This window comes from Trachurus trachurus (assembly GCF_905171665.1).
Source record: "Trachurus trachurus genome assembly, chromosome: 9".
Lineage (NCBI taxonomy): Eukaryota > Metazoa > Chordata > Actinopteri > Carangiformes > Carangidae > Trachurus > Trachurus trachurus.
This window is the reverse complement of record NC_139895.1, coordinates 35073594-35099135: the sequence shown is the minus strand read 5'-3', so window position 1 is coordinate 35099135 and position 25542 is coordinate 35073594.

Below are 25542 nucleotides of genomic sequence, written 5' to 3'. Positions count from 1 at the left end.
ACTTCTACTTATGTGATACCATTCTGGGTAATGGATGTGATGACAAACGATGTCATACATCAGAAGATCATACACTCATTGTAAAAACAAGAACAAACACTACACAGCCAAAGTTAGGATGACATCAGAGAGGACAATGTACTGTATGTTATGCAGATGACACTAGGGCCCGACCGATATGGATTCTTTGAGCCAATGCCGATATTAGGGAATAAAAAACTTCAATAACCAATATATGGGCCGATTCATTTTTAAAATGTAAAAAAAAAACATTTTTAAAACATATAGCTGCTTTGGATCCCTTAAAGCAGAAGTAAGCGATCCGGTCGTTTTGGCTAATGCTGCGTTCCAGGCAGGCTTTTGAAACCGTAAATTACAGCTTCAAGTCACGATTTACGACTTTGTAGCGTTCCAGGCAACCCACTCGTGTTTTTCCGACCTGTTTTACCTGTGAAAGTCACTATAACTGCCACTCGTAACTTCCGACCCGTGAAGTCGTACCAGATCGAACTGGTACGACTTCACAGGTCGGAAAAACACGAGTTACGGGTTGCCTTGAACGCACCATAACTTCTTGTCAGCCGATGGTGTTAGCAGTCCCCGCCCTCGTCATGGATCTATTGGTCCTCGTCCCTACGTCACCACATTCACGCGCATCCCTTGGCTGCACACACAGCCCTTCATGCCGTTCTCTCTCCTCATTGGATAAAACTTGTGGGATACAAGGAAAGTTTTCTCCTCGGCTTACAGCAGAGCAGAGTGACTGACAGACCCGTGTTTCAGACCAAACACTCTATATAAGTGATTGCTGTCGGAAGATAGAACTATTTAAGACTTATATTAACACAAAAATATTGCTTACTTCTGCTTTAAATATATTTCAGAAACTTATTACTAAGATATAAATCAAGGGAGAACATTTTACTATTTTTAAATACTTTAATTTTCCAAAAATGTTGTAGAGTAGCATATAAAAATTTCAATTTAAAATCGGCCTGTTATGTTACTCCTAATTAATTTCACTTCTACTGACTAAAAGCACAAGGACATAATTTCTAAGTAAAACCAAGTCATACTCACTGCACTTTATTAGTGAAAATATTGTTAACATCAGCGTCTATCGGCCAACCTTTAGCTGATAAACAATTATTTTCAAAGGGCGACAATCGACCAATTAATCGTGCAGGCCCTAGATGACACATAACTGTACATCTCTGCTGAAATAACAGCCCAAGCCTCTGATAAGTAGGGGAGACTGGGGACAGTTGCAACACTTTTTACATTTTTCTCAGTTACTCGGAGACTATTTGGACTAGGCTCACCAAACTTTTATAGATTAAACATACATTTGTCAGCTAATTAGTCATACCATTTAAAGATGGTTACATATGACACATCAATCACAATATTCATTTGAATGGAAGAATCCAGACGTTGCAACTGACCCCAAACGTGGGGACAGTTGCAACACGGATCAGGGACGGTTGCAACATATTAAACATACATTAAATTTCACTAATTAACTTTTGATTTTTGTCTCAATAAGCATAGTATTCCTAAAATATTCATTGTCTTACAATAATACTATAGTATTATTTAGTTATTTAGTAATATTTATCAGAGAACAGTTGGAGTTTTGTTTTGCGTGGAACATAGACCTTGAGTCAATGTGCAGAGGTTAACAGTGGTAATAAAACCCAATAGCTCAGTGTGAGACAAGAAGAATGGAACTATTTGCAATACAAGAAATTTTATAAATATGTACTCTACTTTTGGATGATTTATTCACTGTATGACATCAAATAAATTTACTTTTCTCAAATTTTCTAAGGAAAATATATGTGGCTATGTCTGTCCCATAGAATAAGATACAACTACAAATTGCATATTTCATTATAGGAAGTTATCTGGGGAATTATTTTTGAAATCTTAGTCTCTCATGGTTTAATATAATTGGCTGTTCTGTTCATCATGAGGGAAAAAAATAGATATATTGTGCCTATTTTAAGCTAAAAATGTTTCATTTTATACATTTGCATTTGCATAGTGCTTCCATATTCAAATGGCAGTTGTTGCAACCGTCCCCACCCTGTCAGCCATGACAAAACATCATGTACTAGCTAGACACAATGACACTGACACATGCTAACCATGTAATTTGATAGTCAACAAAACAGTGATTCAAACTAGGTATGTTTGGATTAATTCATACAAAAGGTCAGGACAGTATGACAAAAATACAGCTTATGAAAAAAGCTACTTTCATACCCTTAAAACAACTTTGTCTCAGTACAAGCAGGAGCAGATGCTGAATATGTCTTTTCTATTCTTGGTGGGTAGAGGGTCTAACTGTGAATGTGCAGTGTGAGTGTCATCACTCTAGCATGTTTCTTATTGGAGAAATAAGGCTTGTTGCAACCGTCCGTTGTTGCAACTGTCCCCAGTTTCCCCTACCTACAGTACCTGTCTTAGATAAAAGCAGGAGGTCAAACAAGGAGAAAACAGAAACCCTGTTTTTCAACCTGAAAACAAAGAGAGGAATGCTGTGTTTGGTAATGTGGAAATCAACTCCTGCGATTAAACCAAGTCTTTAATGGGCTAAGAGCAACTATACTGCCGACTTCATTATTAACTATTTGCCTTGAAGAACACAATCATAGTTTTATTGGCCGTTACCAGCAAAAGCTGCAGATTTTGTCAATTAGCAGAGGAACACACAGTAGATATCAGGGAAGCCAGGGTGTTAAATGTTAAAAAACTTCATCCTCAGTGTTTACCTATCTGTAACTTCAAAGGCAAAGTGCCAACAAGAACTGAAACTCTTGTCAGGACATTTCTGCACTTGTTTTAAAATGTCAGAATTACATTTAACATGATTACATGTAGCCCATACTAATTCTACTTCTTTTTCTTTTTTTAATGTTTGAGCCATAAGTTTCACCTCAGCCTCACAGAGCTTTTAACATCACCATGTTTCTATTATAGTTAAAGCAGAAGTAAGCGATATTTTTGTGTTAATATAAGTCTTACAGTAAATAGTTCTATCTTCCGACGGCAATCACTTACATAGAGTGTTTGGTCTGAAACACGGGTCTGTCAGTCACTCTGCTCTGCTGTAAGCCGAGGAGAAAACTTTTCTTGTATCCTACAAGTTTTATCCAATGAGGAGAGAGAACGGCATGAAGGGCTGTGTGTGCAGCCAAGGGATGCGCGTGAATGTGGTGACGTAGGGACGAGGACCAATAGATCCATGACCAGGGCGGGGACTGCTAACTCCATCGGCTGACAGGAAGTTATGGTGCGTTCAAGGCAACCCGTAACTCGTGTTTTTCCGACCTGTGAAGTCGTACCAGTTCGATCTGGTATGAGTTCACGGGTCGGAAGTTACGAGTGGCCGTTATAGTGACTTTCAGGTCGGAAAAACACGAGTTACAGGTTGCCTGGAACGCTGCAAAGTCATAAGTCGTGACTTGAAGCTGTAACTTACGGTTTCAAAAGCCTGCCTGGAACGCAGCATTAGCCCAAACGACCGGATCGCTTACTTCTGCTTTAAGTAGCCATGAAAATAGCCATGTATTTCAGTTATTAATTTTACAATGGTTCTTTATGGAGACAATAGTGACTGAGCAGCTATTATACTGAAACTGCAAAATGGTAAAATGACATCCAGTGGTTCTAACATCATCCAAATGACTTTCAGCTTGAACCACTCTGTTCTATCCTCTGAGCATCTGGCTTGTTTTACTCATGAACATGTGTCCTTGTTGAGGACGGGGATAATCGGTGCTGTTCACTTCCTGGGTCCAGGTTTCAGTCCTGGTTCTGCTCTGAGAGCGCCGTCAGGATGTCTGACTGTCAGGAATCTGTGTTGTTTCACAGCTCAGCTTTTCTTGTAGCTGTACACGAGGGTAACTAACTAAGTTGTCCTGTTCCCAGTTTACCTTCTAACTTGTGAAGAAGCTGCGTATATACAACTTGAAATATGGCGCTAAGAAGCTCCTGCACTTCTCGCCTGCATCGCCTTTTTTTAAAAACTCGCTCACTTCTCCTCCTCCTCCTCCTTCGGCAGAGAGCGTGTGTATGTATGAGCATGTGGCCTATATGTGTATGTGTGATTATGTGTGTACGTGTGCACACATGTGACAAGACACTCCCTGTACTGCTCTCAGAGATTAAATTTCAAAAGGATCAAAAATACGCCAGACAGTCCTGCTAGGATAATCAATCACCACACCCAAGATGTGTGTGTGTGTGAGTGTGAGAAGGAGAGAGGGAGAGAGAGAGAGAGAGAGAGAGAAACACAGAAACTGATAGAGACAGGGGGAAAAGATAGGGAGTGGGAGAGAGAAGTGAAGCCAAGGAGAGGGGAGGGCTGAGGGGGAAACTAAAATACATACATATACTTGGGAGTGTGGCCTGCGTCTATGTGACTGCACTGGGGAATTGGAGTCATAAATCAAACAGCCTGTCAGAAGTGGTAGTAGTGGGGTTGTTGGAGAACATGAAGGGGGGAAAGTGGTAAGGGGGGGGGGGGGGGGGGGGGGGGATGGAAAGAGAAAGGAAGAGGGGGAGAGCCTCAGAGTCATTCACACACTGAGCCCGAATGCAATTTCCCCTGAATGTCAGGCAGAGATGCGAGGTGGGGCAGATAAGAAAGCTGTGTGTGTGTATGTGTGTGTGTGTGCACGCATGTGTGTGTTTGTCTCTGTCCCCGTCCCTGTCCTCGACCCCAGGACGCGAGACACGGGCCCAAATCTCATTATGCCGACATGATAGAATTTGCTCTCTGTGCAACCTCATTATCCTCAGTGTTAGATAAGGTGCTGTAATTGCTCACAGCAACAACAGCCATACAGAAACGCCTGTTTCAGTGTGTGTGTGTGTGTGTGTGTGTGTGTGTGTGTGTGTGTGTGTGTGTGTGTGTGTGTGTGTGTGTGTGTGTGTGTGTGTGTGTGTGTGTGTGTGTGTGTGTGTGTGTGTGTGTGACTACACTGTGTGTTAGTATGTGTTTGGAGGCCCAAGTTGCATTGCTGTATACCTGGCAGCCATCATCCTGAGTAAGTAGATACTCACATCAAGAGAGTGACAAATAGTGTTTGCAGTGTTGGATTAGAGGTGAGCTGAACACAGCATTAGTTTGATCATCAGAGTGTGTAAGTGTAGTAATGTCTACAGTATGTGATGATGCTCAGGACAGCCACAACCTACAGTCAAAATGAAGTTTCCTTCTTGTTTGTACTTTGTCCTTTTGGGCCACCGTACATTTACCACTGTCACTATGATTCTCCATAACAAACATCTAATTCCAGGGTTTTTTTTTACCCACAACTGATGAGATGCAGTATTTGTTCAGGTCAAAAGGATGAAACTTTTACACTGTATATAAATAAATTAGTTTTAGAGTCTGTGAGCCTGTGAAGCAGCAGTGCTGTGAGCTAAATGCTAACACGGACACCCTGATCTGCTCATAATGGCAGTGCAAACATGCTGATGTTTAACTGTTGTTATGTTTTCATGTTCATCGTCTGAGATTAGTGTCACACGCTAACCTTTTTGGTAACACTTTATTTATTTTTATTCTATAACGCATTATAACCATACTTATAATCAGTTATAATGCAGTTATAGCACTGTATAACTATAGTTATAAACACTCATAAATGATCATAATGCTTTATAACAATAATCATAACACACTATAAAGCATTTTATCATGACTTATAAGGTCAGGTATTTTAATACGTTATAACTGTTAGCAACTCGCTGGCAATGCCCACATTGATAATGCATTATAAATGTAGTTATAATGTGGTCTAATTGGCTTATAAATGTGTATAACTATCATTATAAACACTCATAAATTATCATAATGCGTTTTAACAATAAGCATAACACTTAGAGCATTTCATAACGGCTGATAATTTGTGAGTGTTTGTTATACAGTGCTATAACTACATTATAACTCATTATAAGTATGGTTATAATGTGTTATAGGCGTCAAATAAAGTGTTACCAAATTTTCTTATTAGCACGAAACACAAATCATGGCTGAGCCTGAATACGATAAGTATGATTGGTTGATTGGTTGATTGATTGATTGATTGATTGATTGATTGATTGATTGATTGATTGATTGATTGATTGATTGATTGATTGATTGATTGATTGATTGATTGATTGATTTATAACATAAGTGGAGGATAAATGAGAATGTTTTTCTAAAGGCCCAGTACCGTCAGGGGAGGATCACCACATCGCTGAAGTATTCCAGTCTGGACCTGGTGCTGCCGTCCCTCCTGCTGCGCCTCTACAATAATGGATAAATACAGGTTGAACTGTGGAGATGTTTTTAGAGTGAACACACACGTCTCATTTCCCCAGTAATGACTGCTTGCTTTGTGTCTTTCTAGTAATTGTGGTTATTAGATCTGATCCTAAATTTGTCATTTAGCTCAGCACCAATAGTTCATGGTTTGTCCTCCATCTCACCTTTCACTAACACACACACACGTATTCACACACTCCTTGTTATGTCACAGAAGAGACTTACATTCTCTTTTAAATGATGCTTCATGCAATTAGATACATTGTAACAATAACAAACTTGATTTTTTTTTAGCAAGTTTTCCTATTGGTCTCATAAACAGCTTACCTCTGCTCAGTCACACTGGTGATTTGCTTTGACAAGAAGAAATAAGAACTTTGGTGATCTAGCTCCTCACCTGTCCTATGGTCCCATCAGTACATCAAAGTTCTGAGCTTCAAATTTTAATCTGATTAATGATCAAACGCCTGCAAAACTAGTGATGCTGCCATTAGCCTCAGCTCCTCTGTGTGTGCTCTCTGGCTGATGTTAGCCTGCTTTAATATACTAACATGCTAAACTAAGATGAAGACTCAACTAAAGTGGTAGGACAAGCTTAGTTTGTAGGTTCAGCGGTTTATAATCATTAATCATAATAATTACTTCCATTAAAAAATAATTTGCTACCATTAAGAATTGTATTTGCATTACATAAGCTAAGATTTAATCAACGCAGACTTCTGAATGCTGCTACTTTTCTTACACAACCTTAATAAAATAATAATAATACTTAACGAAAGTGTTTCACTGCACTGAAAGCTAATCATAAGTCCATTATATTATGTGCAAAAGATAAATCTAGCAGCAACAACAACATTACCACATATTTGTACAAGGGTCACCACAGGGGTCAGACTCCACCTGTAAGAAGAGACAAGAATCTCAATCTGTTTTTATACTGAGAGCGTTAAGCTCATTAAAATAAAATCTCTTAGCATCACTTGGGAGGGATTTTTCTTTTGACAGATAATCAAATATAGCGAAAAGAATCTGTGAATTTCTTCAATCGGCCGTGAACTTTGAAAAAGAATATGTGCTGGAAGTGTCAGTCTCCTTCCTGTGGTTCGGCGTGTCCAAACGATGTCGTGGTGAATTTGAAGTCGCGTCTTCTGCCAGTTCCTTTTTCATGAAATTCACATTCAGCTAAAGAGCTTTTCATTTTCTAGCCAGTGTTTTTGTTTTTACTGGAGCCATTATATTCAACTCATTTTCAAGTGCAGTTAAATTTTCCACAGGATCATCACACTATTAACTTGTAGTAGCAGCTCTGACAAGACCTGCTGAGTCACACTCGGCTTCATTGAAAACACACAGAAAATAATAAAAGTTTACAACATAAAGTGCATAAGTGGCTGAAATGTAAAAGCCTGCAATGCAATAACCAGCAGTGATCTGTAACCCTGCCCATACAGCCATGCTGCGTGTGCATCCAGCAGCCAAGATAAGTTGTTTTGCATCTGAATTTGTGAAGCGTTCAATATGAATGTTGAAGAGCGCACATTCTTGCGATGGTTGAGAGGAGGAATGCTGGGAAAAAGTGAGAGACAGCGGCCCTGCAGGAGCTAAGAGAACCCCGGCGGAGAGGAAGAATCGCGTGTGGGGTTTCTTTACATTTTTCTGGCTGCAGCCGAAGAAAGAAAGTAACTTTATTTTTAAGCTCAGATCAAGTTTATAACTTGTAAAACCAAACCACTTGCTACAGTTTCACCGTAACTAACTACAGAGCAAAAGTCCATTCCTCCATGACAAAGACAGACCGAGACGTGTGGGACGAGCACAAACACTCCCTGCTGAGTGAGGGCTCATGGGAAGTGCAGACATCCCAGACGCATGTTTTCCCTCAGCAGCATTTATTCAGCTGTAAGCAAAAGCTGCAAATGTATCATTCTGGTAAGAATAGCAGTTCTGTGGTCAACCCCCGTCGAAACTGAATAGTACGAGGTGCGTGCGTGTGCGTGTCTGTACGCATTGGTTCGTGCACCCTTCGACCACCCACAATACACCTCGCTGGATGTCTCTCCCACTCCCTTTGCCAAAAGAAGCATGGAAAAGCGAGCTTTATGAGCTTGTGGGCAGCAGAGGAGAAGAGGGGAAATGTAGATGATTTGTAGGGAGACCATAATGGAGACAGATGATCCTGCTCTGGGTCATTCTGCTGTTGAATCAGCGCTGCCACCCAGTCGGGGCAGTGTGCACACTGGCCCGGCTCCTTCTCCTTCCTATTTCTGTTTTCATTCTGCTCCTCTTATAGACCTCCACTGCAGTGCATTACGCTTCCATCCCAGTGAGCCCGCTCTGTTTGCACATGGTGACTCAGCCATAAAAGCAAACAGGAGGTAAAGTAACACCACTTCATCCCAGTCTTTTCTATTTGTGGCAAATCCTTTGCACAGAGTATGAAGGCAAGTCTGGCAGCAGGTACTCTGGGAAAGTAAACTCTGACCCTGAGGTGGAGGAAAGTTTCAGCACTTCATCCTGTTACATGTGCAACTGCAAATATTTCACAACTTCTTAAATAGTTCTCCTCCATGATTTCAACTCTTTTTCCACTGTATAAATCAATGATTAGAAATAAATTACAATGAGTCAGAGGAGTTCAATCTGCTTTTTCTGTTGAGCAGTGCAGGCTGTGTGAGTGTTAGCCACTGTGCGAGGCCACAGGTTTGAAGCACTGACATTATACTTGACTGGATTTATAGTGTTTGACAAACACTATATATTTACTTATTCAGAAATATGTGTTTTTACATTTACACATATATATTACACAGTATCGTGGTATACACACAGCAGTGACCTGTTGGTTCACAGAATACATCAATCACACTGCTCCAGTTTATGGGATCACAAGATGAAATATGTAGTCAGATAGCAAAGCATCAGATTTGTTAAAATGTACATTCTGTATTTATTCATTTATTTATTTTATAAAAGTAAGGCTGATGTCCCTGAAAATGTTGATAAATCAGAAATATTTGATCCACCTACAGTGGATGCAAGTGTACTTATAAAAAAATATATTTTCTTCTGAAAACATTATATTCAAGTAGATTTTTTTATTTTTATTTTTATTTTATTTTTTGTATTTCTATATTTAAATCTTGCATTTTGCATGTTGGCAACACTGAGCAGCACTTATCCTTAATAATATTATTCTTAAATAATGTGACAAATTATGTAAAATTAGTCAAGAAACATACACATATAATATACACATGCTGCATTCCAAAAGTGAATTACATTTATTCAACATTTATTCCAGATTTATTTTCCTGAATATCAGTCAGTCAGATTTGTATGAAAAGACACCAGTTACACCACTTGACATTGTGTTGCATCACGTCATTGCCCCTTATATAGATACACATCATGGGCATGTTTAATATCCATCATAAAAAACAGAGCCCCCACTGCAGATTCGTTTCATGTGTCCCCTCCACAGAGAGGTCAGAGGTCAAGGTCAGCTCTGAAGTTAGTTTGACACGTTCTTGAACCGAAGTGGCTCAAAGGCCGTCTCTGTGATCGCCACGCCACCATGTCCATGTGCATTTCTGTGCATTGTGTGCTAATTTGTGTGCAGAAACTCGTCCGTCCTCTGTGCTCTGTTTTCGTCCCACTCCCTTTTCTTCTGTGTCTACATGTTTGTTTCAGACAACACACTGGTAAGCATTGTACTGTATAATCTCTGTGATACCCAGAAGGGCATTCTTGAGCTCTTTTGTGGGAACTTTTGTTGGCTACGTCTATAAACAACCGCCTCATACCCCATAATCACAGCAAAGAACGCCCTCGGAGCAATCGCTGTAATAAAAGACGTTTAAATCAGGGAGATAACAGACACCATCGCTGTGACTCAATTTGCATACTTCCAGACTTACACTGCTCTCTCCGGGGCATTGGTGCATTCACACTCACATGTAGGGCAAATAAGTGTCTGGATGCTGCGCCCACAGAGTTGAGTGCAACACTGGACGCTTCTCACTATCTCACTAACAAAGACGAAACACCAACATTTTCAAATTTTTGAAATTCATAGCCAAAGAAAGAGGATTTGTCACGAGAGCAGATAGTTGGGAACAGGGGGAGCACGCCAGGAAGTGACATCACAAGGACAAAAAAGGCGGTATAACTTTTGGCTAGTAGACTGTGTAGTAGCCTATATAGTTTACTATGTGTAACAGCTCTAACAGAAGAATAAGACTGGAGACCCAGCAGTTCTGGTAAAGCCAGAGTGATGGTGGCAGGGCCATGTGACCACTGTTCTCCTCATTCTGGTTTAAAAGAGACCAAACAAAAAGTGGAAGTGCTCAGCAGCCACAGCTCTGTATAAAAGTATGATTATATTGTCTATAATGGATTACATTTAGGTTTCAACACTGCCAGCTGTGGATTTCTGGGAAGTGTCTGGTCGGCCCAGCTGTGGTCTGTGGCTACAAGCCTCCATGTCCACCCAGAGACAGTGTCGGACTATCTCTGGTTGATTTCAGAGACAGAGCGGCAAATGGGAAACTGCTCATTTCAGTGGCTGATGGTCAGATGGGAAATCAGTGAGACAGAAATAAAAAAAAATAAAAAATAAAAACTTGCAATGACAACTTAAAAAAAACTAATCTAACTCATATGAAGAGGTTCTGTATGTTAGTTAAATCAGTTTCTGGGTTGTTATAAGGTCAGCAGTTGTTGTGGGGACACTGTGCCGTCTGATTCAGGTTTGAAGTATATACATTTGGAGTTAAAGTATTCATGTTGGTGCCAGTAGCCAGTGAAATGATATATTCTAATATCCTAATGTTACTTACTATAATAATGTCTAATATATTAAGTGAAGTGAAGGTCTGTTTCTGCACTTAGTAGCTGAAAACTGCACCCAAGAGGAAACAATACATTTGATGTTGTGAGAACCTCCGTAAACACCTGTAGACCTCATCTACCTGAAGAAGAATGAATGAGTGTCAGATGAAAACAGGAAGCAAACCAATCAGGTTAAAGAGGTTGAACATCAGTGTTCATTTATGTTTCTGGCTCCTCACTGGATACATGTTCAATTGCTCTTTGTTCTCCAACAAGAAAAACAGCTGCTAAATATTTATTAGCTGTTCAGTGTGGTGCTGTGCTGATGGTACAAGTTGCACTAAAGTTAAAGGGGCTACGAGGAGTTTCGGAAAGCGAAGTGTTTTCACACTACATTTCCCATGAGCCTCTGCGCGCACTGTGAAATTCTTGGACCGGCAAAAGTCGGAGTTTCGAAGACGATCACATACCGTCATAGTTCCGACCATAAACGATGCCAACTAGCGATCCAGTGGCGTTATACCCATGACCCGCCGGGCAGCATCCGGGAAACCAGGAAACTAGGAAATGCTGGGCGGGTCGACCACTAAATAATAATATCAAAATAACTATAAAGACAAAACGATATATTTATTGAAAATGGACCCATTAACAAGTGGGTAATGTAGATTCATCCACATTAATATGAGACTCTTTTATAACCAAAAGCAAACTCCTCTCTGCTAAAATATTGATAATAGCAGCCACTGCTTAATGTGTAGCATATGCATAGCATTTTATCATTTTCTGTCAATAGTGTGTCGCCCGAACTTTCAATAAAGGTCCAGGCCTGTATTGATAGACACACAGCCAACTGTAAATGTAGGTTTTCTATTTGGTATATAATTAGTATCAAAAAGATAGAAGTTAGAACAACAGAAAACAACAGAAAATAAACTCAATAATCATTGGGGATGATTTGTCATCTTGGTTTTAGGTTGTTGTCGTCAAAACGTGCTTTGGTACCAGAAAGAAGACGTCTATAAATGGTCTCTGACTTGATTTAAGCTGAAAATAGGGAGATGTGTGTGGTGTGTGTGTGTGTGTGTGCGTGTGTGTGTGTGGGGGGGGGTTCAGGAAGGACATGGTAGTTGGACATAGCTGAACAGTCTCATCAGTGTGACTGACAATCGGACAGGCCAGCTGCTGTCCCGCTGCAAGGAGGGGGGAGGAGGGGAGGATGACAAGGATGTGTGTGTGTGTGTGTGTGTGTCTTTTTGTGCGTGCCTGCATGCCTAAGATTTGAAGTCACTGTGTCGCCGTCATCTCTTTTGTGAGAGTCCTACATTCTGCAGCTCTTTGTCGGTGCCTCTTGCAGCGGGGCGGCTTGACAGGCTGTGAATGGTCGTTCCTGCTGTGCAGTGGCGGCCTGCCGCGTGGAGTCAAACCCTCGGCAGCCCTTATTAGTGTCAGCAGCTCGCAGACATGAGGGGCCTCTGGCGTGTGCGCGAGAGTGCACGTGTTTATTTTATTTTACTTTTTCTCTTGATTCTATCGTCTTTTTACTCTGCCTCATTTTGACGCTATGTGAAAACTGTTTGTCTTTAATGTGGAATAATGGAATAGAACGGAGAGACTGAGACACAGGAGGTCTGTGAAAGAATGTATGAAGCAGGGTGTGTGTGTGTGTGTGTGTGTGTGTGTGTGTGTGTGTGTGTGTGTGTGTGTGTGTGTGTGTGTGTGTGTGTGTGTGTGTGTGTGTGTGTGTGTGTGTGTGAGTGTGTGTTGCCACGTCAAACGCCACCCCCACCTCCTCCACCTCGTCCTCCCTCTCCTTTCAAGTCTGACAGTGATTAATGATCCTTAGATGTCAGGTACATTACTCACTGTGTTCTCTCTCTCTGTCTCTCTCTGTCTTTCTCTTTTCCCCTCCTTCTTCTTCTTCATTGCATGGACCCAACTGGATGTAAAAGAAGAGCACGAACTGTAAATTGTAGATTGAGGAACAGTAAACTTTCTCTCTCTCTCTCTCTCTCTCTGGGGGGGAGGACGACCAGAAAAGACCTTTCACAACCGACCCACTGCTGAAAAGAATAATACCACTAATGAAAGGCAAAAAACTGGAACGTGAGCCAGAATATATTCACTGGCCCAAGTGTGTGTGTGTGTGTGTGTGTGTGTGTGTGTGTGTGTGTGTGTGTGTGTGTGTGTGTGTGTGTGTGTGTGTGTGTGTGTGTCCACCCCTTCATGTGTATGGATGTGTTTTTACATGTGTGTATGAGTGTGAGCCATGAATGTGCCATGCGAAGGCGTTTGAAAGAGGCCAGACGCCGGGTGTCAGGCACTGCTCTGTCTTTCCTCCCCCTCCCCTCCCTCCCCTCCCTCCCCCCCGCTCTCAGCCCCAGATGATGGATGACGGCGAATGAGAAGTTTCCTCTCCTGGACTGCCGACTGCAGCCGGCTGCCGTCAGAGGACCGGCCATCTGCTTTCCATTGCCGGGGCCGGCGGGGGCCCTTGGTTTTTTTGGGCCGGGGTTTTTTGGCTGCGCTGGCAGCACGGTGGGGCTACTGAGGCAGCCAGGCCTGGAGGCAGGGTGGGCTGCACAGGGATGAATGATGCCCTGAATTTGAGAAATGAAACCTAGGAAATGATGTTTATTTTCAGCTGGACCGGAGTGATTAAGCAGTCTGGATCGATGTCGGGGTGGCAGCTCTTGTACCTCACATTGCTTCTGCACTTTTAATTGACATCCACATTTCTTTCAGCTCTCAAAAGCAGAATTTGAACTTGAACGTTTCATCTGATAAAACGTCCACGTGGCAGCGCTCCTCCGTCACTCACTCTTTATTGAATCCAAGGAACAGAATCATATTTACAAGCTATGAATGAACATTCATTATATCCGACTGGTAAATGTCTTTCTCAGATATAGACCAGCGTTGACTTCCTTATTATGTGTATGATAGATGTGTCAGCTACTTCTCTGGGCCCCAGATGAGCCATGTGCGTCGATTCTGGAAAAGCCAGCCACCCAGGGAGAGGACTCATCCGACTGTACATCATCTTCACAGCTTTGCCATGTTGTGGAACGTCAGAAACTTACTGGAAACTGCGGATTTAAACAAACGATTTTAATCAGAGACCATCCAGGGCCACCTCGAGCCAAGCCACCATTTGTATGTCAGTAGTGATTTATTAACCCTGGAGGTTGGAGATGGAGGAGGATCGCTGGCAGCGCAGAGGAGAGAAATCACGAGACAGAACGGGCAAAGAGGGAGAGAGAGAGGAGGACAAAGAGGAAAATAATCACTTAGTGCTGCTCTCCAGGATTCATTATGTGGACATTCCTGCCTCACTTCTTTTTTTCTTTACTGAATCACTGCAGAACTAAAGTGCAGCCTGAAATGCAGTCAGTCACTGTGGGATGAACACACACCATCTTAAAGTCACACAAGTTGAACAGATGTTTACAATTATATCCTAATTTTCATATTTGTATCCTGTGATTCAGCTGTGATTAGATGTTTGGGCTCTGTTGTGGATGCCAGTTTAATACTCGGCTGAAGTGAAAATGAGAGACAGACACAAAAGTGTTATAGAGGAGAGAGAGAGAGAGAGAGAGAGAGAGAGAGAGAGAGAGAGAGAGAGAGAGAGAGAGAGAGAGAGAGAGAGAGAGAGAGAGAGAGATCTGAAGCCACAAATCAGCACCATGTGACTGTCTGTTCCCCTGAGTCTGTCTCTGTAGAGATCAGTTCATTTGACTAAATATGACATTTTTCCATTTGGTGGGTGCACACACACACTTCAGTATCAGTGTGTTAAGGACCTTGTGACTTTCACCTATAGGAGATCACACAACCTGAGACAGAGAGGAGAGAACAGGGGGGGACCAGAGTCCACATATGGTCTTATACACTGTTGCCTATGAAGTTGAAATAATTCTTTTTTTTTTTACCTTCTTTTTACCCTTCTTCTCATGAAATGTGACTTATTCTTGATAGATGAAGTGTATCTTCTCAAAACGTTATTGTCCAATCTCTTCCAAACATATCACTGTTAAAATTAAACCACAATTAACCTATATAATAGGAATGAAAAGAGGAATGTGTCTGAAAAGGAAATTATTCCAACCTCATGGGCAACAGTGTAGTAACACCATTATCATGTAGGTATAGGTACTTATGTAGATATATACTTATAGTTTATATAGTATATACTGTATAGATGCAGTTTGTATGGTTTTATTCAACATCATCGTTATGTTCTAATAATAATGTTAAAGTGATAGTTCAACATTTTGGCAAATTGGCCCATTGCCATAATCCTTATAGTCATAGCAGTAGGTTTGTTACCTTTAATTGTCGGTGCAAGCTATTTTTAGAACGGCGGAGCAGAGCCGTGAGCTGCTCAGAGCTACGCTACGGAGGCTAATGGGATTTCTTGATTTCTCTCATCAAACTCATCAAATACACAATCCAACAACTCCAAAATGCTCTGGTGGACAAGTTGTGACCTGCACATTCACCACGCTATGAGATAATAACGGAACGTTATGAGACAGAGTTGTTTTCGAGGCAAATGCAGAGACTGCTTGATGAAAAACTGCCCCCGATGGGAACGCACATCAGCGGTTTTGCATAAATTTACCTCGAAAACAACTCCATCTGGTAATGTTCCGTTATTATCTCATAGCGTGGTGAATGTGCAGGTCACAACTTGTCCACCAGAGCGTTTTGGAGTTGTTGGATTGTGTATTTGATGAGTTTGATGAGACAAAAATCAAGAAATCCCATGAGCCTCCATAGCGTAGCTCTATATCATTATTGTTATGGCAAATGGACTGTTTCCAGTCATACCAACCACTCAGAGCTCTTTACATTACAGCCATGCTCACCCACATCCACATACATAAAACATCCATACAGCGATTATTGCTCCTATAGACATGATTTGACTAAGTACACATCAGCATTGAGGAGCCGGGAATCGAACCATCGACCTGATGGGTGGACAAACTACTGCACCGTCTGAGCTACATGGAGCAGCAGAATTTTAATTGTTAACATGATATACTTGTAAATTGCACTGTTGTTGACTACATGTTAACATAATGCGGCCGTGATGCTATAGTTAAAATTATATGTAGTCATCACTTTCCCTGGCTTGGCAGTGTCACGTGAGAACCTCCCAGGTGACTGTTCATTTCCACAGAAATCATCAATCATTATCTCACAGGGTCTGTTATTCCCATCCCACTCCTCTCATCCTCCACTCCCCCACACATCCTCTCCTCTCTCTGTCTCCTCTTTGCTTCAGATATTTGTCTCACCCACTCCATCCACCCATGCTCTCTGCTTTAAAAGGGAGAGTGGGCTTTCCACTTCCTTATGCTTTTGTTCTTATTTTAAGAAATGGCTGTAAGCGTTCCCGTCCGGGCAGTGAGGCAGCGATTAGTGTGGTGAATAACATGAAGGGCTGCCAAACTCTGATCCCTATCATTAAAGTTTACACAAAGCCTAAAGGCGAATTATAACACATGAGTTTTATTGTTCGCTACGTCCCCGATCAGAGGTAAATGTCTGATTACCCTCCTCACTCTCTTGACCCCTGCCAGATGTCTCCCTGTCACACCACTGGCCGATAAACATTGACAATTGAAATCTCAGCAATGCATGTGTGGGTTGGTGGAATGTGTGTGTGTCTGTGTGTGTGTGGGTCACTGACTGATAAGTGAAGGTTTTTCATGCAGTCATCAGCCGCCTGCCAGTTTCCTGACATCTCTCTCTGTCTTCTCCTTTCTGCTCTGCTTCCCTCCTGTCTTTCTTCTGCTGACACCTGTCTTTCACCCTGATCAACGGCTGTCCATCTGTGTGTGGGTGTGTGAATGTGTGTGTGCACATTTTGCTGTCTCCAGGCCTGTCTTGTGTCTCTTTTTTTTTATCTAAGTGTGTGTAAGTGTGTGTTACACAGATCGATCGGGGTCTGGACCGAGAGGTGGGAGTCGGCATTGATAAGGCAGTAAATGAAGTGATTGGCAGGATCGATACAGACCCCAAGGGAACAATGAGCATTTCTAGTTGCGGGTCCGTCTCTCCGTCCCTGTCCGTCTGTCTCGGAGAAGCAGAGGGAGACAGAAGGGTGAGACATTAGGGGAGACAGAGACAAAGTGTAGCACAGAGGAAGTGAGTGCACAAGCAGAATGTAATACATAATAGAGCTGGCCCTAACCCTCTGTTGCTGCTCCCGGCCTCATCCATCCACATGACAGGACAATAGAACAGCATGGCACAATACTGAGCACTGGCTCCCATTGTGAGAACAGGCAGAGGACTGGGATGCCGTCCATGTACTGGAGTTGATCATTCACCCTCCACAGACCTTCTTTTTTCTTCTCATTGTTTAGCCTCTGTAGAAACTGTAGAAATGCTGCTCACCATTGTTGAGTTAGTCTAGTTGTAGCAGTTTACTCCAACTCAAACCAAAACCGCTCCGACGAATTTTTTAAGCTAAAGGAAAAAATAAAAAATTGAAAAATACGCCACAAGATGTCAGGTCGTATGATTAGGAATGCAGCTGTGCAGAGAGGATGTCTGGTCTGATGTCATTAATTTTAAGCAATACATCCAGACATGAAAGGGAATAAAGCAATGAAGGTCTGGAAAGATGCAACAACATTAGCAAACCCAGTGCAATCCACCTCTCGCAATGTGAGTCAGTCATTACTGTGATCTTAACTTTCTGTTTGATAACACAAATACTGAGCATCCACAGAAGAGGAAATGCTTCTCCATCCATCACAGCCCTGTACAACAGCTCTGTAATATAAACTACTCGTCTCCTGTTTGACTTCTGACTTTAAAGGGATAGTTCAACATTTTGGCAAATTGGCCCATTGCCATAATCTAAGTAGGTTTGTTACCTTTAATTGTCGGTGCAAGTTTTTGAGGTAAAGTCATGCAAAAACCACTGACGGGCGTTCCCGTCGGGGGCAGTTTTTTGGCAAGCAGTCTCTGCATTTGCCTTGAAAACAACTCTGTCTCGTAACGTTCTGTTATTATCTCGTAGAGTAGTGAATGTGCAGGTCACAACTTGTCAACCAGAATGTTTTGGAGTTGTTAGATTGTGTATTTGATGAGTTTGATGAGGGAAACCAAGAAATCCCATGAGCCTCCGTAGCGTAGCTCTGCTCCGCCGTTCTAAAAACAGCTTGCACCAACACTTAAAGGTAACAAACCTACTCCTAAAACTATAGAGATTATGGCAATGGGCCAATTTGCCAAAATGTTGAACTATCCCTTTAACTTCATCCTAAATTTGGTGCATCTTGGTCACAGTGTTATATTTACAACATACTTCTACTTACAAGACAATTATGTAATTAGATTTGTAAAGATGTTTGGATCTTCTTTACAAACCACTACGTATGCTGAGGCTGTCTACTTCCTAACAGATTTCAGAAAGACTGGCTCTGTTGGGCACAGAGCTGGACTCACTGGTAACAGCTATATTCTATATGCTCAGCTATATTCACACAGTCTTCTTCCATTGGCACAGTTTACATAATACATAATGCACATTTATATTGGAACAGATTTTTCTCTATTTCAGTTATCTTTCTATTTTCTCTATTTATTCTATTGTAGTATTTTATACATAACATGACATGTACATAGTGTATATTTTATATTTTTGTATATTTTATACTCTCTGTGTTATATAGCGTTTTATGCCCTTATTATTAATTTCCCTTGGGATCAATAAAGTATCTCTAAGTCTAAGAAAATAACACCAAAGTTTAATGATCAATTTTGATCGTCTTCAGGTATTTAGATTTGGATGATACCACTAAAAATGCTTCTGGGGGAACCCTACACAGCTCCCTATGCCTGACACTACTGTACATAGGCCTCAAGTAGAAAGATTGTTTTTGAGGTAAATGTCAACCAATGTCAACCCATGTTTCTCCAAAGCAGGTTGCTGTCATGTTCTTTTCCCATCACCCTTACTGTGTCTATAGTGCAAACAGGTGCAGTCGGTTTATTTCTGGTGCACTTCTGATTGGTGAAGTGACAGGGAAGTCTGTGGCCTGTCTGAGAGGCCAGTTCACAGTTGCAGTGTTTGCATGACTGCCAGGGTCAGAGTGACATATTACATCATCTACCTATACAGTAGCCCAAAATGTGTGAAGACTGTAAGCCAATCACCAACAGCACATACACTGGATGTATTACTCATACGTACTCATGTTCTTGTTAAGTGGCCACACATGATGTTTTCTTTCTCTCTTTTTTTTTTTTTTTTACCTTTCCTTGTTGTTCATCCAAACACAACACATAAAGCAGATTTTTTTTCCAGCTGTTGTGAGAACATCTTATTGAAGTCGTCTTGTTTTGGATATGTCTACAGTCAGTTAAAGTAAGGAAAGACTGTGGCCTTGGTTAAATACTCAGAAAGTCTGACTTCAAGCACAAAACAAATTGCAATGACTTTTTCTTTATTAAGCCAAAACCACAATCTTTCCTCTGACTTTAACCAGAGAGTTTTAGTAGCTCAGACCAACTGGATTCAGGACGCAGACCATGATCTCAGCACAAATACCCACCACAACCTCCTCCCTCTTACTGCGCAGTAATGATGTCCAAATAAACACAGTGGTCTTCATAAGGACAGGATATATTGCTGGGAATGCTGTATTGGATTGCATTAGACTGCTCATTGTTCTCATTTTACTCGTATTTCACTACAATGAGCTGATATATCACAATGGAGTCACCAAAATGAATCCTGAATTTACTGCAAAATCTCTGCAAATTCTAGATAGATCTAATTTCCCCCGGTACCATTGTGTTTTTACATCAGTCCGATAATAAGAAATAAACTGATGCTCAGTTCAGCTCTCCATGCCTATTTACTAATCCATTATCCTTTTCTTTTTTTTTACAGTCAAATCACCAATAGTCCAGTCTCAACAATAGTCATCCTGTCGTCCACAGGACTCTGCTGTATCAGGTAAGTTCCCTGTCCTGTGCAGCTGGTCTCAAATTTCACCCTAAGGAGCCGCTACTTAATGAATATGTATTGCATGTATACATAAAGGATTAAGATCTCTCCCTCAGTTCCTTTCCATCTCCTTCCCTTCCTCACTTGCTCAGCCTCTCCTCTCAGCTGTTCAAATATTGTCTTTCTATTTATACTGAGCTTGGGGAAATATTTACCCTGGGCCACTGAAGCAGGGTGGATATGAATGGGCATCATCTCAGCTTGTCAAATTAGCTGCCGCTTGCTGCCTGCTAATGTCTCTGTAATGGGAAAGGCTGGCAGTGCAGCCTGTCTGACTGCTGTCTTGGCATGGACGTCACGTGTTCCTTCGGCCCGTCTCAAAAGGGTTGAGATGCCGCACCGCAACCTCTGAGGTCACCGGTCCTGGGTACATGTTAAAAGCATTTGGATGACACATGCACAATGACTTATTGGAGCTGCGTTACTATACAACTGTCCATCAAACTTTTCAACCGTTGCGAAAAAATAAATAGGGTTGCCCTATACATTTGTATTTGGAAATACTGTCATTCAAAATAAACTCATGACCTTTTAAGCTAAATTTCTATTCATGGAAGCTAATAAGGTGGAAGCTGTGTGTCTCTGTGAAATGCCTGCCACCCTGTCTGTCAAAGAAGTGCAGTGTTAGTTGTTTTATTGCGTTGCGTTCAGTTGAAATTAGCCAAATGTTTCATATGAAAACTGTGAGGCACAAGATTCTCAATTATGACTGTGTTAACTCTGAATCTTTATGTTACTTGATACAAAGGCAGTTCATAGATGTATAGTAGGTTTTAATTTAAGATCGTATATCATGGATTGCACCATAGCAACACTAACTACTTTAATTATATACCATCATTTATTATGTGACAGTGTTATAGGCTAACTTTACACAATCTGCCTCATAACTTACTGCAGGTGAATTTTGTGCCATCGCTGCCTCTGCATCCTCAGAGACAGAGAGCAGCAGTTAACCTGAGGATCTGAGGTGGTTTCAGCTTCGTAAAGATGACTGCACATCTCTTTATCCTTTGTCTCCACTGGCATTGATAACTATTCATACAAAAGAGCTTATCAATCACTGCTCTTCTGGGTTACACATAGGGAATTTGGTATGCATTATGTTTATGGTGCTGATGTAATAATTAGGAATGATTTTTGTGATCTTCACCGGTTGTCAAATGAGTTTTCTATTTGCCACAAATCCACTTTTAGCATTAGAAGGAACATCATGAGTTTGAGCATCAAAACTTGGTTTCTTCAATCACATAAAGGTGTTTCCAGTGGTGGGAGACGGCCTCAGTTTTTATACTTGCTTCTATCACATCTTGTCACTTTCCAACAGCGACTCACTGTAGACTCCAATCTGCCCTGCTCAGAGGGCGTATCATAACCTCTTGTCTCATAAAGACAGCGACTACCAAGGCTCTTGTCAAGTGCCAATCACCTCCACCTGCTCCTGGCAAGAAACCATGTTCAGCAGAGGAGAATAAATGCAATGAGAATAGAAGATTTTATATGTGAGCAGGTACAGTAAAGTGTGTTGCTTTTTACTTCCAAAGCACTCACACTGTGAGGGGCAATGAGCCTTTGAGCCTTTAGGGAACAGTTAGCCTGCGCTCCTCAGGTATCTGTGCCAAAGTCTCAGCTTAAAAACCACAGGTGACGGTGTGTTTGCTGTTACAGCCTCCAGACTTTAGACTGGCCTGAATCACTGTCCCAGTTTAAATCATTACTCAAACCAGACCACAGGCTTTGATGTTTTTACCCTTGTTTTTACTTTTTTATTATTACTATTTAGGTTTGGTAAGTTTATTGGATTTTACACACAAATGTGTAATTCTCGCCGTTATAACTGTAAACTTGATTTTGTTATATAACTACTACTACTTTAAAGGGATAGTTCAACATTTTGGCAAATTGGCCCATTGCCATAATCCAGATAGTTTTAGGAGTAGGTTCATTACCTTTAATTGTTGGTGCAAGCTATTTTTAGAACCGTTCCGTTTTTATCTCATGGCGTGGTGAATGTGCAGATCACTACTTGTCCACGAGAGCGTTTTGGAGTTGTTGGATTGTGTATTTGATCAAGAAATTCCATTCGCCTCCGTAGTGTAGCTCTGAGCAGCTCGCGGCTCTGCTCCGCCGTTCTTAAAAAAGCTTGCACCAACAATTAAAGGTAACAAACTTACACTTAAGTCTATAGGAATATGACAATGGGCCAATTTGCCAAAATTTTAAACCATCCCTTTAAGTTTTTTAGTCTCAACGTACCATATACAAGGATTTGGCCCATTTCAATGAATGTTCCCACTATACATTAACATATGTTGTGGATGAGCACTTTTTGTTTTGTAGTTACAGCTTTCAAAAATTTAGTCAAAATGAAATTTCTCAGAGTGAATTCTAAAGTAAAAGCTTACCTGTCAATCCATAACTCATATTAACTGTGTTTCTAAGCCAGACAGAGACACACAAAAGGTGCAACTACACTCATTTCATGAATAATTCAAAAGTAACATATGGAATTATGTTGAGGGAAAAAAACTGGACCCATAGGAAATAAAGCACAAGCAGGTGTTTACCCTTTTGAAAACAGCTGAAAGAGAGCAGGCAGTAAAACGGTGATGGAAGTGGTTAACAACAGCAGCGCGTGAGGGAGAGAGCTAATGGAGAGCCACATTTCCTACTAAAAAGGATCCTGCTGCAGACAACGAGATGGGCTCGAAAGTGAGAAGAGAGGGGCGGAGAGGGAAGGGAAGAAAAGCAGCCGCGGCACTGATATTGATCTTCTGCCAGAGAGATTGATAGAGCAATAAGGAGCTGAGGAGAGGAGAGATGAGAAGTGGAGTAGAGGAGGTGGAGGACAGCAAGGTGAGGGGGAGAGAGGGGGGGGGGATTGCGGGGTGTGAGATGAATGGATGGCTGGGCGAGGGCAGGAGGGAGAGAAGGAGGGAATGGGAGAAAAAGAAAGAAGAGAGGGAAGGAAGGACAAGAAAGGCTGAGAAAGAGAGAGACAGGGGATGAAAGAGAAAGAGAAAACGGGGGAGGTGATGTTGATAAAGTAGCCAGCCAGTGACATCATTTGAGAGGTGAAAGATCAGGTGTCTCTTCTTTAATTAGGTCAAGGAGAGCAGAGCGACGGGGTGATGGATGAATTAGAGGAGATGGGTAGAGACAGAAAAAGAGAGAAAGAGAGATGATTGGATTTTATGTGTAAAGGGGAATAGTGTGTTAGGCTAGCAGAGACACTAAAGGTGACCCCCAGCCGCCTGATGGCACAATACATATTCTTTAATGAAGTCGCCGGCAAAGTGCAGTCACATCTAACTACAGCTGCACCGGGCGGCAGCTCCTGTGTGCTGAGTGGAGACATCAGCAAGTGTGTGTCTGCTGTACATGGCTCTGTGTGTGTGTGTGTGTGTGTGTGTGTGTGTTTGTGTGTGTGTGTGTGTGTGTGTGTGTGTGTGTGTGTGTGTGTGTGTGTGTGTGTGTGTGTGTGTGTGTGTGTGTGTGTGTGTGTGTGTGTGTGTGTGTGTGTGTGTGTGTGTGTGTGTGCGCGCACGCTCAGATAGACAGTGTGACATGTGAAGCTTAGCACAGGCTCCATTCATCTGCAGCCTCCAGGTGTGTGCGTGTGTGTGTTTGTGTGTGTGCGCGCTGGTGATATATGGGCGTGTGGCGCGGTGAGTGGAGGACCAGCACAGCCATCACTCAGGTCCAAGGCCTAATGGAGAGTCGTGGCAGACAGCTGGCTGATAGATGGCCTGACCGCTACACACACACTCACACACACACACACACACACACACACACACACACACACACACACACACACACACACACACACACACGTTTGTATGGCTATCTTTGTGAGGACACTCATTGACATAATGTATTCCCTAGCCCCTTACCCTAACCGTAACCATCCAAAACAAATGCCTAACCTTAACCATCACTCCTAACCTAACATAAACCTAATTATATTAACCTAGTTATTATAAAGTCTTAACCCTCAAACAGCCCTTGGAGCCAAAATGTCCTCACTTGCTCAAACGGTCCTCACTATGATGGTTTAAAACTCAAACGGGTCCCCACATGTATAGCTGTACAAGTACAAACACACACACACACACACACACACACACACACACACAGTCATCAGATAACAGTACTAATGCCTGACCTCACTCACTACACGTCCTTCAGCAGCAACAGAGGGAGGAAGGGAGAAGGATACAGAAGGATAAAAAAAAAAGAAACAGCAGTGTGTGTGTGTGTTGCTATGTGTGTGTGTGTGTTGCTATGCTGTGTGTGTATGGTGCATTGTGAGTCGCTGGCATGTCTACATGTCTGCCAATATGATCTCAATTTCCCTGTTAGTCCCTCTCCCCAGTTTGTCAGGAGCCATTAACATCACCAGGGATCTCTTCCTGGACACACACACAAACACACACACGCGTATATATAGGACTATGCGCTCATTATTGCACTAATGCCTGTTCTCATGCACAAGTATGATCAAGAGTGACTCACGCATATACATACACACAAACACACCTGCAGCAGCCACTGGAGCCACATGTGTTTTGTGTTGGTGTGGGTCCGCGGTACACGGCCTGCCTTCACTCTTCATTAGCCTCTATTTGAATGAGATGTTCGGAGACATTAAGGTAATGTTACAGGCCAATAAAGTATTTAAAGCCCCCCGGGTGCCAGTGCAGGGGATGACAGGGTGGGTTGAGGACACAGGGGGGGCCCACGGAGAAGGAGGAGGAGGAGGTGATGGGAAGGTCAAGAGAAGACGCCCTCGTCTGACATATTTTTGTTCGTTTTTGTAAATGAAAAGTTTCTTGAGGGAAACAAAGTTTATTGTTGAGAAAATGCAGATGATTGTAGCTTCAGATGTGTTCGCGTTCTATAAACAGCAGCATCAAGAAACTGTAACCAGTAAGACACAAATATGTCACAACAAATGATCATCACAAATACAGTAGATGTGAGGGCTGGGTGGGTCGATGGCCCATCTCTGATGCATCAGCACATGACTAAAGTAATGATAGCTTTTAGTGAGTCACAGTCCCAAACATAGACGTAATGACTTACACTTGGACAACTCCTCCTGCTATTTTAAGAAGCATTTCACTACATTCTGCCTGTGATATAGTTTATCGGTCTGTGGTAGAGCTCCACGTCCATGAGCCACGCCGCTGCACCAGGTCGGTGACATGTTCCTTTACACGTGATTCCATCCAAAAGCTGCAGCGCACAGCTGTTTCAGGACATTACTACCACCTAAAGGTCCCATATTGTTTAGAGTGAGAAGTCCATGTCCACTTTGATTATATATCAGGGCCAGGTTCTA